Below are 14,458 nucleotides of genomic sequence, written 5' to 3' on the forward strand. Positions count from 1 at the left end.
TCTAGGTTAATTTATTCTGTGTCAGCCTGGCGGTGTGTGTGCGCTGTCACCGGTTATAACCTGTTAAGACCGGGAACGCATCTGTGTCATTCTTTTTGTAATTCTTTGGCTATTCAAAAATAGCAGATCTACAAGCTCATAGCGCGGCACCAAGTGCCGCGCTATGAACTTGTAGATGTGCTATTTTTTGAAAAATCATGAACGTGTGTGTAAATCTTTGAATATATATATATTTTTAAGCAAATGCTTTTAACTCAAATCTTTGCTTCTGGGGGATTCTACAAATGTCTTCTAAATCTTAACTTTTTGAAAAAAACTTATGTTGCTATAATATCAGTGGTTCTCAAACCTTTTCCATCTCAAGGACCCCCAAAATATTGTATTTGGCCACGGACCCCCATCTCAAAATATGTTGTTCCAGGGACCCCCCAGAAGCAAAGATTTGAGTTAAAAATGTTCGCTTAAAAAAAAAATATATATATATATTCAAATATTTTCACGATTTTTCAAAAATAGCAGACCTACAAGCTCGTAGCGTGGCACTCGGTGCCACGCTATGAGCTTGTAGATCTGCTGTTTTTGAATAGCCGAAGACAACCAAAAATGACGTTCCCGGTCTCAAAGGGTTAAACTCGGGGCAGGGCGCACTTTTGTGTGCACGACTGCCTAAGATAACTTCTCGTGGCTCCTTGGGGTGGCTGCTGCCGGTTGATTCTGGCAGGCCATGAGACAGCCCGTTTTTATTTGTTTGTTTGTCCCGTGAGTTTTTGGCCAGGCATTCCGGGCCTCTCTTTGGCCTCAGCCCCTGTTGGGCTTCTATTTCTGAAACCCAAGTGGCTCTTAATGAAGCTGGCAGGGCTGGCATGGGCCCTCAGCAAACCCAGGCCTGATCAGACCCTTCTTCTTCTCTCTGCCTTGGCAGCCACACTCCGTTTGCTCTGCGCTGGCTTCCTAATTTAGTAACGGTGGGTAAAAATATGCACTAACGAACAAGGTCTGGTATGTCAGGCTGGCGTCCAGGGAAGAGGGAGAGGGAGAGAGGGGGTGTGTGTGGGGGACAAGAGGAGGGAGAGAGAGCGAGAGAGAGAGAGCGAGAGAGAGAGAGAGAGGGTGGGTGCAGTGGGTAGTAGGGGGTCTTGGGGGAGGGTTGTTTTCACAGCAAGCCCCCAGTGACAGGAATGGAGTCACTCAGACCTCGCGCGTGTGTGTGTGTGCGTGTTTCTCTCTCTCTCTCTCTCTCTCTCTCTCTCTCTCTCTCTCTCTCTCTCTCTCCCTCTCTCTCCCTCTGTCTGTGCCTGTGTGTCTCTGTTGGTGGAGGTGGTTGCATTGAGCACTTAAAATTTCTCACACTTGCCAAACTCCCGTTCAAGCTCTCCTAATCACTCTTCCCTTTTCCTCTCCAACCCCACTGTGAGCAGTCTGAAATGAATACCTACTGTACTACCTTCTGTACACAGAGGCTCTTGCATGGTGGTCTGCTGTAGCAGAGACTTTTTCCTGAAGGTTGTGTATTGTGCAATGTTAGGACAACGAGTTTCTGTTCTGGCCTGGCAAATCAATTGTAATGGGATCAAGAATTAATAAGTAGAGAAAGTTGAAGAAAGAGTTTAAATCAGCAGTCAGCCTGCTGTCAGGGTATTGCTAAACTATATGATGAAGCCCGCGTGGCCACTCTCCTCTTTTAGCTTTCTATCCAGTTGTGCTGTTTACTTTCTAGAGCGGTGGTTTTCACAACTTCTTTTTTTTTTTACCCGTAATTCCACCCTCAATTATCTAAGTATAGTTGTTAGGAAGATTCATCTGTTTTTAGGCTTCATTCGCATGCCTAGAGCAATTTTACATTCCCTTTGTGGCATAAGGTCTTGTCATAGCATAACAACATAACATAGGCAGTAAAATGGATTGTTCAGTCAACGACCTTCAGCCACAGAGCCCGCAAATGTCTTCCAAAGTCATCCGTCTTATGGCGAACGTCATCATTAAGTGGGAAATTTGGTGGTAGCCATAGAACCCTATTCCAAAATAGAAAATAAAACGTTCTTTAGGCACAAAAAAAGCTCTAACCATATAGCTAGTCTGCAATGTCTCTCCTTTACCACCCCTGTATGCATGCATCTTCACTTTCAAATTCTACCCTTTTATTTTGAAGAAAATATGTGTACGGTGAAACTAAAAAGTGAGTAAAAAAAAGTTAAATAAAAAGTTCCATGTACCAGTATTTTAAATAAACTTTAGTTTGGGTATCTCCAAAATGCACTCATAGCCTCAGTAGTATCTTTGCGTACTTCAACCTTTGACCATTAAAAGAACCTTGGGATGTGTGATGATTTGAACTATTTTGCGGGCGAGCATAATGGAATGGAATACCATGCATGTTTCTAAAGTCCAGTGATGACAGATACACTGTGATTGTCAAAATATGTCGGTGACATTTGAACTTCTTTTTTGTTTGTTGCTAGTTCAGAAGCTATTACCAGTTATTTTGTCCTTGCAATTACACTATACTTTGGACTTTCAAGACCACGGAGGTCTGCCTTCCAGCACTTTTAGCACTTGCCCTTCCTGTTCGCAGTTCAAGAGGGCTCATGGCAACCTTGTCAACTTGACTTGCACACCCCCAGGCTGAAAATGAAAAACAGAAAACCCTTAGTCTGCTCGAAGGTGGCAGCAAGCAGAGGCTCTCAGATAATCTGCAAACAGGGTAACAGCTGCCAGCTTGTGCCATCATTGTAGCATCATCAGTTCTTGCAGAAAGTATAACCAAGCTGGTGAGTCAAACTAAGATTGTTAGTGTCATGTAGTGTCATCTTACATCGGATGTCACTGGAAATGTTGGTCATGCATGCGTGCACTTGTGTGTACGCCGTGTAGGTGTGTGTGTGTGTGTGTGTGTGTGTGTGTGTGGTTGGCTGCACATTTATATTTGTGTGTATGCAGGTGCGCCTGGGTAAAAATGTGTGAAAATGTCTGCATGTTCTCATGATCTCGAGACAACCTAAAATGCCCCCCCCCCCCCCCCCACGTATGTCACCTCTCACCTGACACGGTGGTGGTCTGAACTGTCCTTCCTTTCCAGCCCAGATACACAGTCGTAGGCAGCTACCTGTCAGGCAGCACCATGCGCAAAGCTTAACCCATTAAGACCGGGAACGCATCAGGTGTCGTTTTTCGATTTATTAGAAAAAATAGCAGATCTACAAGCTCATAGCGCGGCACTGAGTGCGCGCTACGAGCTTGTAGATCTGCTATTTTTTTGAAAAATAGTGAAAATGTGTGCAAATCTTTGAATATATATATTTTTTTAAAGTAAACTCAAATCTTTGCTTCTGGGGATTCTACAAATGTCTTCTAAATCCTAACCGTTTTTAAAAAAAAATTATGTTGCTGTGGTTCTTCTCAAACCTTTTCATGTCAAGGACCCCCAAAATGATACGTATTTGGCCGCAGACCCCCATCTGAAAATATCTTGGTCCAGGGACCCCCCAGAAGCAAAGATTTTAGTTAAAAAAATGTGCTTTAAAAATGTATAAATATATTCAAAGATTTGCACACATTTTCAAGATTTTCTCAAAAATAGCAGATCTACAAGCTCGTAGCGCGGCACTCGGTGCCGCGCTACGAGCTTGTATATCTGCTATTTTTGAATAGCCCAAAGAAGTCTAAAGAATTACACGGATGCGTTCCCGGTCTTGGTGGGTTAAAAAATAGCACAGAACTTACAGCACAGAACTTACACAGACTTGTGTTATGATTCATGAAAGCTAGAAACAGGATTGACAGCCGAGGCTGATGTTATTGAGCTGAATGAAGAGGGAACAGAACCTCCACAACAACACCATCAAGGTTTTGGTTTTCTAGTCTCGTTGTCACGCGGCCAGTGGTGGAAAAAGTACTCAAATTATTTACTTAAGTAAAAGTACCAATACTGCAATATAAAAATATTCTGTTACAAGTAGAAGTTCAAAATTCAAAATTTACTTGAGTACAAGTACAAAAGTATTGGCATTAAAATGTACTTAAAGTACCACAAGTAAAAGTACTAAAATATTTGAAAATAACAGATCTACAAGCTCACAACGCGTCGCGATGCGACGCGTTGTGAGGCGTTGTGAGCTTGTAGATCGGAAGTGGTTAATGTATGTTTTATAATGTAATCATTTATATCTGAAAAGTAACTAGTAACTAAAGTTTTCAAATAATTGTAGCGGAGTAAAAGTACAATATTTGCCTCTGAGGTGTAGTGGAGTAAAAGTATTGGAAATTGGAAATACTCAAGTAAAGTACAATTACCTCAAAATTGTACTTAAGTACAGTACTTAAGTAAATGTACTTAGTTACTTTCCACCACTGCACGCGGCTCTGAACCCCTCCAAAGGTTTCTCGTGAAACAGGTTGCCAATTCAAATGAAATAAGTTTATTGTTATATAGGCCTAATTATCACCTGATTGCTGAAACCCTCAAGCCTTTCCAAGTCTGTGATTACCCTTCAGATCAGGAATCTGCTTGTTTTGCATATCACAACATTGATTTACAATGATCGTACCAGTGAGATAAATGGCAAACATTGAAGGCACACACCTACTGCATGATTCAGTGAATCATATTCCATATCTAAGATTGATTGATTGATTGATTGATTGAATACTTTATTTAGAAGTTTGCAGAGAGAAAAAGCACATGGAAGCAGTGGTGTAAAGTAACTAAGTGCATTTACTCAAGTACTGTACTTAAGTACAATTTTAAGGTACTTTTACTTTACTGGAGTATTTCCAATTGTCTATACTTTTACTTCTACTCCACTACATCTCAGAGGCAAATATTTTTTTTTTACTTTAGCCCTATTTTATACCTAGGCTATTTGAGCTTGTAGATCTGCTATTTTCAAATATTTTGTAATTTTACTTTTGGTACTTTTAAGTACATTTTCATGCCAAGAGTTTGTACTTTTACTCAAGTAAAAATTTAATTCTGGACTTTTACTTGTAACAGAGTATTTTTTATATTGCAGTATTGGTACTTTTACTTAAGTAAATAATTTGAGTACTTTTTCCACCACCGCATGGAAGTACAGTTCAAAATACAAGGTCAACTAAAAAGGATGGAAAACCCCAAAGAAGCCTTTGGGCTTGATTCAATAGGGGTCCTCAGTCACATACTCAATTCATAAGAGTGATTGATAATGTTGATGCTCGTGTTTGTGAGAAATGTCACAGTTATTTGTCTAAACCACAAACTAACACCCAACTTTCATACAGCTGTCCCCACTTCCTGAGTTAGTTAAACCACAGACAGCCCCCTCTCAGTAATATGCATGATCACTCTGTCGAGGGGAGTTTAGTTTGAAGAGTATTATTCAACCAGTATAATAATAATAATAAACTTTATTTGTATAGCACCTTTCATGACATGAAATGCAGCTAAAAGTGCTTTACAGAGCAAGAATACAATTACAGTTACAACCAATTTAACAATAAAGCAAAAAAAAGAAAAGCAAAAGCATAAAACAACATTAAAATAGGCAATACAGTGAGGACTTAAAAATCAACCAAAGAATCAGCTAAAAGCAAGAGTGAAGAAATAGGTCTTGAGCTGTGCTTTAAAGCTATCGACAGAGGCTGCCTGTCTTAGGTGTAATGGGAGTTTATTCCACGCTGTCGGTCCGTAGAAGCAGAATGCTGCCTCACCGTATTTTTTATGTCATTGTAGGCACCTCGAGCAGGTCAGCACTTGAAGACCTGAGGGGCCGGTATAGCAACTTTCATACATGCAACTTTAATACATGCAATATAGCACAAACAGCTTCATGATATCACTTGCATCTTGATTGTCTACTTACAGTAACAAGAGTTACAAAAATGTGTCAAAGATGTAGCCTTATGTGTCCTGTTTTACTCTCTTAAAGTTAACCACTTATATACTTTGTAATAAGAACACAAATATCTTTGAGAATTTGGAACATTTGGACATTCCTAACACTTTTCAGAAATGTTTTGATAATTTAGGTTTTGAAACATTTAACCCATAATGATGACATGCTCAAAGTAGGGATTGTTCTGATACTGATACTGACCACATTTAAATCCTGCTCACTACCAACATGGATCTTCTAGATCCTCTTTAATCTTGAGGTTAACCATTTTAACTTGGTGTCCCAATTTTGGGCATGTAATTATGGGCAGAAAATGTAAAAAAACAAAACAGCAACCAACAAATAAACATAACTGATCTACAAGCTCACAACGTAATCCCGCTCAGTACGAGAGGAACCGCAGGTTCAGACATTTGCAACGAATTTTGAGCTTGTCGATTGGCTATTTTTCGCCATACAATGAATTATATATTGCTTACACTTACAGTAAGTGGTTAAAGAGCAGTGCATCCCTTCAAGAAGCTTGGAAAGAGGACAAATCCAGTGGCACTCGTACTGTGTTTTCTAATTTTAATGTTTAGCTTCACAGCTCGTATACCCATCACAGAATGGTGTAGCATGAACTAAATAACTCAAATATCTCAGGAAACTATGGCAGCCAGTCTCCTTCTCCTGGCTGTAAATTGCACAAGTGCTTTTACACTTCAACAAAGGTGTCTTATATTCTGACTCACAGCAAGTATGCTAATGTCTCCGCAGCTGCTGCACTTCAGATAAATCCTGTTCATTCACATGTGGAGTGAGCAATGTGATCCACTGCTTTAATCAAACTATTTGTGCAAGTAATGCAGCAGTTGCAAAGAAAGAATGAAGAGACCACGCCAGACAGTTAAGCTGAGTGTCCCTGACTTTGACTTGAGTGAAGTTGTCCAACACCCAATGGTGGACAAAGTACTAAACCCCCAGTACTTGTTCAATTATTATTCTACTACAAGTTAAAGTAGCTCAGTTAAATTTGTACTTAGGTTGCTTTAAAAAAAATGCTTAAGTAGTCAAAGGTACATGCTTTTAAAAAGGCTCAAGTATTCAAAAGTACAGATTACAAATTACATTTTGTTTTTAACATCAATGCATTGTTCAATTGAGATTTTGAAAAAAAGAAGAAAAAAAAACTTTTCAGATTTCACTTTTTTTTAAATAGTGAAAATAGCCGATCTACAAGCTCACAATGGGTTGCATGGTGGCACGTTGTGAGCTTGTATATCTGCTATTTTAACTATATTTGTACTTTTTCACAAAAGCATAATATTTGTCTTTGAAATGTAGTGGAGTGAAAGTCATAAGTATAAAAAAAAATACAAATACCGAAGGAAAGATACTTACAATTTTAAAATGTAAAAGTACAGTGCTCAAGTAAAATGTACTTTGTTACTGTCCACCACTGCCAAAGACATGATGTTTATACTGCCATAGGATAATCTATCTTTGCAGAGGAGCATTCCATCCCCGCATTTCCCTTTTAACAATAGCTTCACATTCGAAACATGAATTGTTCTCTCCACTACACTGTAGTGTTCATCCTTATCCAAACCTTGGCCTAATTTGAGGCAAACGCAGAGAACAAATATTCCATTGTTTAGCGGATGAAGCTTGCGCTGTGCCTCCAATTCAGCATTGAGCATGAAAAAAAAATCTAAGATTATGGAAAGCTTTGGGTTTGATATTGCCATTCTTTGTTTTGTGACAATTGCACAGTAAACCAATAACCATGTTTTGTTTGCTGACAGCATGTACACTCCTTTGTTAATGTTAGTCTTAGCGACGTTGTGACAGAGAGATATGTGTATTACGGGGGGAGTTCTGTCACCGACCGGTGGCTGTGCAATCAAGCTTTAGCTGCTGAGATACAGGAGGATCAGTAACCATGCGCCACACATTTTTAGAAGGGTGAAGAGGGGCTTGTCTGCCTGATACCTCTGTGACACCTCCCCACTCGTATACACAAACACGCACGCACACACACACACGCACACACACACGCGCACACACACGTACACGCACACATGCACACATCATTCTCACACCCCCAGCCACACTGACATGGCACAGAACACCACCACACCAGGTGAAAGTCACAAATGATGAGAGAGTGGTGTGTGCAGCCTCGCTATCCTAGGAACATGGTTGGATCAGCCTCGCTTCCCTCTGTCACGTCGGTGTTAAAACCACAGGAAAAATGTGCGAGATGCTCGTTCGCTCACTCAGAGCGCTGGAATTCACAGTTTATTGTGCTAATGCCACAGAGGGATCCAGCAAAAACACACCGGGAACCCTAGACACATTTCACCTGTTTGTTTAACTGCAGTTGTGCAAATGTGAGGCATCTGACCCAGCACAAAAAAAAAGTCTGTTCTTTTTTCAAACACGTGTCAGTTTCTACTGGCTGTACGAAAGCCCCCGAGGTTCTCTCTCTTTGTCTCTCGCTGTCTTCATTTTCCTTTTTGCACAGTGCTTTAACCCATGAAGACCGGGAACGCATCTGTGTAACCACTTCAACCATTATTTCATACTTTGGCTAATAGCAGATCTACAAGCTCATAGCGCGGCACCGATCTAGAATCTACAAGCTCTATGAGCTTGTAGATCTGCTATTTTTTTTTTATCGTGAAAATTTGTGCAAATCTTTGAATATATTTTTATATTAGTGAACATTTTTAACTAAAATCTTTACTTCTGGGGGGTCCCTGGAACAAAATATTTTGAGATGGGGGTCCGCGGCCAAATACATATCATTTTGGGGGTCCTTGACATGAAAAAGTTTGAGAACCACTGATTATAGCATTTTTTTCAAAAAACTGTTAGGATTTAGAAGACATTTGTAGAATCCCCAGAAGCAAAGATTTAAGTTACAAAAGTTTGCTTTAAAATGTATATATTTCTAAAGATTTGCACAAATTTTCACGATTTTACAAAACATCACACCCAGTGTGAAGAGATTGGTGCCTTTGAATTAGTGTAACTGGTTGCATCCTTGTGTTGCAATCAGCTGCAGCTGTTGAGGCCGTGCTCAAACGGACGGACGGACGGACGGACCCACACACACGGTCAAGTGTAGGAGTGGCTGGCACCACTCAAAAATAGCAGATCTACAAGCTCATAGCGCGGCACCGAGTGCCGCGCTATGAGCTTGTAGATCTGCTATTTTTGAATAGCCCCAAAGAAATCTAAAAAATTACACCGATGCGTTCCCGGTCTGAATGGGTTAACAGCTGAGAGAGACGGCGGTGGGGGTGAACGGCTCAACAATTGTATGGGCTGTAGAAGACAATGATATGGAAAAAGATGGGGCTGTTCCTCCTCCCGCACCTACACAGAACAGAAGCAGCTGGAATGAAATCTCACACAAGTTCATTTCATGAAAAAAAAAAGAAGCAGAATAATGTGCCCAGTACTGTATGAATAGTTTGTATATACAACAGTACAATGGGGGGAGGGGGGGAGATGCGGGCGGGGTCACCTACTTTGAGATTGTGTGAGTGAGGGGGCTAAATGTCTGTCCTGTGGTTCTCTGACCTTTGTGGGCTCCTCTGCTGAGCCCCGGTTCAGGTAAGCGCGGGTCGTCGCGTGATGCAGGGGTATCAATAATGGAAGAAAGGCAGCCCCCCCCCTCCCCTCCAGGCAGCTATGTGGGTCAGAGGAGGCTCTCGGCGGATGGGGGGGAGATTGATGAAGAGCACCAGGGAGAGAGAGAGAGAGAGAGCGGTGGAGTTGCCTACCTCAGAGAAGCACACACAACCCCAGCCAGCTACCCACACCTCCACCCCCCCTCCCTCCCCCCCTCCCGCGTACACTCGCTCACAGCCCCCCTCCTGAGCTGCACAGCCGGGCGCTCTTTAAACGACCTTCAAATTAGCCTTACTTTTCAGGGCTCCCGAAACCCTTTAGGGTCCTTCCTAGAAAGACGCTGGATTCTTGTTCACTCCCCCCCCGCCTCCCTCTCTGTCTCTCTCTCTTTGCATTTGTTATTCTTCTATCGGGGTACAGAGGTAGTAGAGCAGTAGGGATTGTAGTAGTCAATTTGGGACTCAGGTGTAATTACACATGTGGACTCTTAAGAGGTCCTACAACACACCACACAACAACATCAACCTTTTCCCTGAACGGACAAGTTCAAACAGACGTGTGTTCTTTTTTTTTTCTGTCATGAGCCCAAACCCTCCTCTCTCGCTCCAGTATATCTACTAACATTTGGTGTGCGATGGAGTTCCGCCATTTGGACAGCGTTTGCGATCATTTATCAGGAGGAGGAGAAAAAAAAGGAGTGGGAACTTTTCCTCTGCTGCTGCTATGGCAGAACAACAGTCTTCTTGCCAAACAGGTCATCCATCATGGCTGCAGTTGTATAGTGCATGTACACACACAGCAGAGCAGACCATGCTGAAGAGCTTCCTGATTATCATAAGAGAAAGCACACCTCTTGTGAAGAAGGTGGTGAATATATACAGTAACTGCACTATTTCACAGAAAAGTTTTCATTTGTTGTGTTCCCCCTCCATTGGGACATTCCCCCAATGGGACGTGATTACAACCCAGGCTATTCTAGATACATACATAAAATACTTAATCAACGTATACCCAGCACTCCCACTGTCTGCATTATGAAAAGGTATCCTTAGACTGTAAATTCATAATCTCACAGTTATCATCTCACACATTGCTACAGTAAGCGAGAACGAACGTCCCTCTAGTCTAAGTCTTGTGTTTTTCGCCCGAGCAATGCCGTAGCAGCCTTAAAGGTGACCTTAGAAGAACCTGGTGGAGTGAACAATGGTTTTTTTTGCAAAGGCATGTGTGTGTATCACCCTTTTGGGAAAAGCTTTGACTTTTCCTTCCATTTTTAATGCCGCGGCTCAAAAAGACAATGCTCCCTCCCGCACCCCCACCCCCCCCCCCCTCCCTCCACCACCGACATCATAAATTTGATTTGCACACCGGTAATTTGTCACTGAATGCTTTCTCATGTGTCCTTTTTTTCTGACTGCCCTTGTATGGGGATGGTAGCTTTTGGAAACTTTTGAACTCACCAAATGAACTTTTTCCAGTACGGCCAAGTTTATGTTGTAAGGGAGTGAGCACTACAAGTCCTCCCATAGAACCCTCCAGTTCTCACCGCGCAGCCCCCTTCTGTATAGCTATTCAATGGGGGACTGACGTTTCTTTTTCTCGTCACAATGAATATTACTGACAGGGGCAAATAGTTGCAGAATTAAGATCAAAATCTCTCTTGGCACTCGCTTTCTCCTTCGCAAGGTTCCCCCTTGCTTGTACTTGACGCCCTGCCAGACATGCAGAGTGAATTCTCCCACCTATCGTGATGGAAAATCAGAGGATGGGATTGTTAAGTTTGCAGGCGCAAAAGAGAGTGAGTGTGCAAACATGGAGGGGAATCAGGTTGGAAAACATAATAAGTCAACGTGTTAGCATGTGAGGAGTGAGAGAGAGATGGTGTGAAAATAGGCGAGAGGACAACCAGAGGCGGGGCAATGACTGATGGCTGGGGTGGGACGGGGGGGCTTGTTGCTCCAGAAGGGCAAACCTGTGCCTGATTGATTGGCTAGTATTTCAGAGAGGTGGCCTATGATGCCCATTTGCTTATGATGCTGGAATGCTGTGGTGGCACGCGGAGGAGAAATAGAGCCGAATAACGAGGGGGTATTCTATGTGCTAAGTTGGCAAAGCCAGTGGGGGTATAGATGAGTGAGAAGCAGACCTGGGGAAGACATCAGAATACCTCACTAATGCTGGCATTGACGTTATTTAAGCGAAAAATGTGCACAATCTGCTCTTTGAATGCTGCCATTCAGTGCCAGAATGTCAGTTAACAGGAAAAAGGTGCAGGTGTTTTATGGCTACAATTCATTCGATCTGCTTTAAACTTACTCCAAGGCCATTTTGCCACCGCGCTACCGTTATGAATGGCATATGGTATATGCATAATGAAAGCGAAGTGAATAGAGGAAACCGTGATATTATAGAAAATTATGCCCATTATATAATTTACACACATCTATCAAGGTCAGCGAGAGAGGAAAACTAAAAATACACGCACACATGCAGGAAAACATAATTATTGGTTTATTTTGTCAGCCCTGTATATACACTCCTCTCCATGAATTCATATACAACTAATTGTCTCATAGCGGCACTCATTCATTACAGAATGGAGAACGGATACAGGCTCTTTTGTGTTTCATGATGCTTTACTGTACAGCCCTCCATATCTAATCTCTCCCGTCTCCCTTGATTGGTGTGTGGCTGTGTTCCAATATCTAGCAATATAGCATGCCGGTGTAACATCAACCTAACACAGACACACTCATAGTCACATTTGGAATGTGCTTCAACTGGAGAGCTTTTCTGCATCTCTGCTGCTAGTGGGATTTGTGGCTTCCATAATGACTGTCGAATCTCCATTGAGATGGTTATATTTGAGAGATTGAGAACTTGAGTGTTGACCTTCTTGTGTGGTTATTCACAGACAGAACATTGAAAAAAATCACAGAAGCTGAAGCGCTACAGTGTGTACGAAACATTTGAACAGGTTGCTAGCTGTAGCTGTAGCTTCATGTTCAGAGTTTAGATTTGAGTTTTACGTTTCTGTCTGTTATAAGCATTATTTTACACTTTGGCTATTCAAAAATAGCAGATCTACAAGCTCGTAGAGCACCTACGAGCTTGCATATCTGCTATTTTTGAATAATCGTGAGAATATGTGCAAATTTTGAATATATATTGTTTAAAGCCAACATTTTTAACTCTATTCTTTGCTTCTGGGGGTCCCTGGAACAAAATATTTTGAGATGGTGGTCCGCGGCCAAATACATATAATTCTGGGGGTCTTTGACATGAAAAAGTTTGAGCACCACTGATATAGAAACATACTTTTTTTTCAGAATACTGTTGGGATTTAGAAGACATTTGTAGAATCGGCTTCAGACCTTAATGGGTTAAGTACAAGCTACAGAATATGTGAAATGCTTTGTACGCTATACGAGCAATTTGTACATAATGCTGTAAGTGTACTGTATATGTATCTATGTGTATAATGTAAATGTATGATGTAATGTCTTATGATCATGGAATAGTGTCTTGTAATCCTATACAGGCTGGACATCTAATTAAGCAAGACACTTAAATGAATACACATCAATGGATAATGTGTGTATAGTTTGTGAAAGAAGCTGTACAAATCACAATGCAGTGTTAAGTGGTGAAGTTGCACAACAGGCTGGCAGCTTCTGTTCAAGTCCTAGTGTGATGAGTGATGACGTTTGTACGTACGTACGTCTCACTTGGCCAAATGGAAATAGCGATTTATATATATATTTATAATACGTCAATAACAACAAAAGTACTTCACAAGAACAATGTTGATGTAACTAAGAGCCCCCCCCCCACACACACACACACACACACACACACACACACACCTTTGTTCAACTTTCACACTCTTCCAAAGTTTCACTTTTTACTTCATTATTTCAGGCATTCATGGTCAAATCTTGTTCTGTTTGGTGACATCATGCATGCACAGTAGTGACAACAGTGTTAGTGATAACAGTCCATGCTGACTTGAATACACAAATCGCCTTTGCGGAAATATTTGTTTATTGAGGGATCTCTGTCCCACTCCAACTCTGATCATCGCTGTTGTGAAGCAGAGACAGACAGATAATGTGGTGTGTGTGTGTGTGTGTGTGTGGGGGTGTGGGGGTGTGTGTGTGTGTGTGTGTGTGTGTGTGTGTGTGTGTGTGTGTGCGAGGGGGGGGGGTGTTGTGGACAGCTGATATAGAAGCGCCAATGTCGGAGTGGAGGAGCACAGGGCTGAAAGAATTCATCAAGCCTCCATAGCAATTAGCATATGGGCCTCATTATCATATGAAACCAATCCTCCATAACCGGTCCCTGCCTCCAATATGACTTTCCCCTCCTTCCACATTACCACCCATTCCCACTGAAGGATGGCAAGCGCAGACGACCTGAGTGGCTGCCTTGTACCTCCCTCTCACCGAGGCCTCCTTGAGTAACTGCTATACCTCCAATGTTCCTTTCTTCCATTATGCAGTTAAGCCAGACAGTTAATTATCCAGGAGCAGAGAGGGCTGGGGCTCTTTTGCTGGCTCGCGATAACGATATGCTTTGCTGGGCAGAGAATGAAGAGGGCCAGCCCGTGGGGAGCCACGCTGATGTCAGGCAATCTTTCAAAAAAAGGCCCAGGCAATTAGATGCACCAGTGCTACGAGGGATGACTAGTGTTATTGAAGATACTGGCTAGCTTCTCTAATGGGGGTATTTAGGGCAATTATGATAAAGATGTCAGGGCGACCTCCCCGCTACCGGTGCTCTTATATGTGTGGTGCCTCCAAAGTGCAAGATCACAGAGTAAGACGTAAGAGAGTGACTAAAGATGTGACCGTTCCCTCCGTGGAGCTGCTTTCGTGTCTCACGTAACACGCACATTGTCCGGCACTGCTTGAAAGGTCAGTCCTGTCCACAAACGAGGTTAAGTCTTTCATTGGGATTTCAGA

This window comes from Gymnoscopelus braueri, assembly GCF_963280865.1.
Source record: "Gymnoscopelus braueri genome assembly, chromosome: 9".
In the NCBI taxonomy this organism is placed as follows: Eukaryota; Metazoa; Chordata; class Actinopteri; order Myctophiformes; family Myctophidae; genus Gymnoscopelus; species Gymnoscopelus braueri.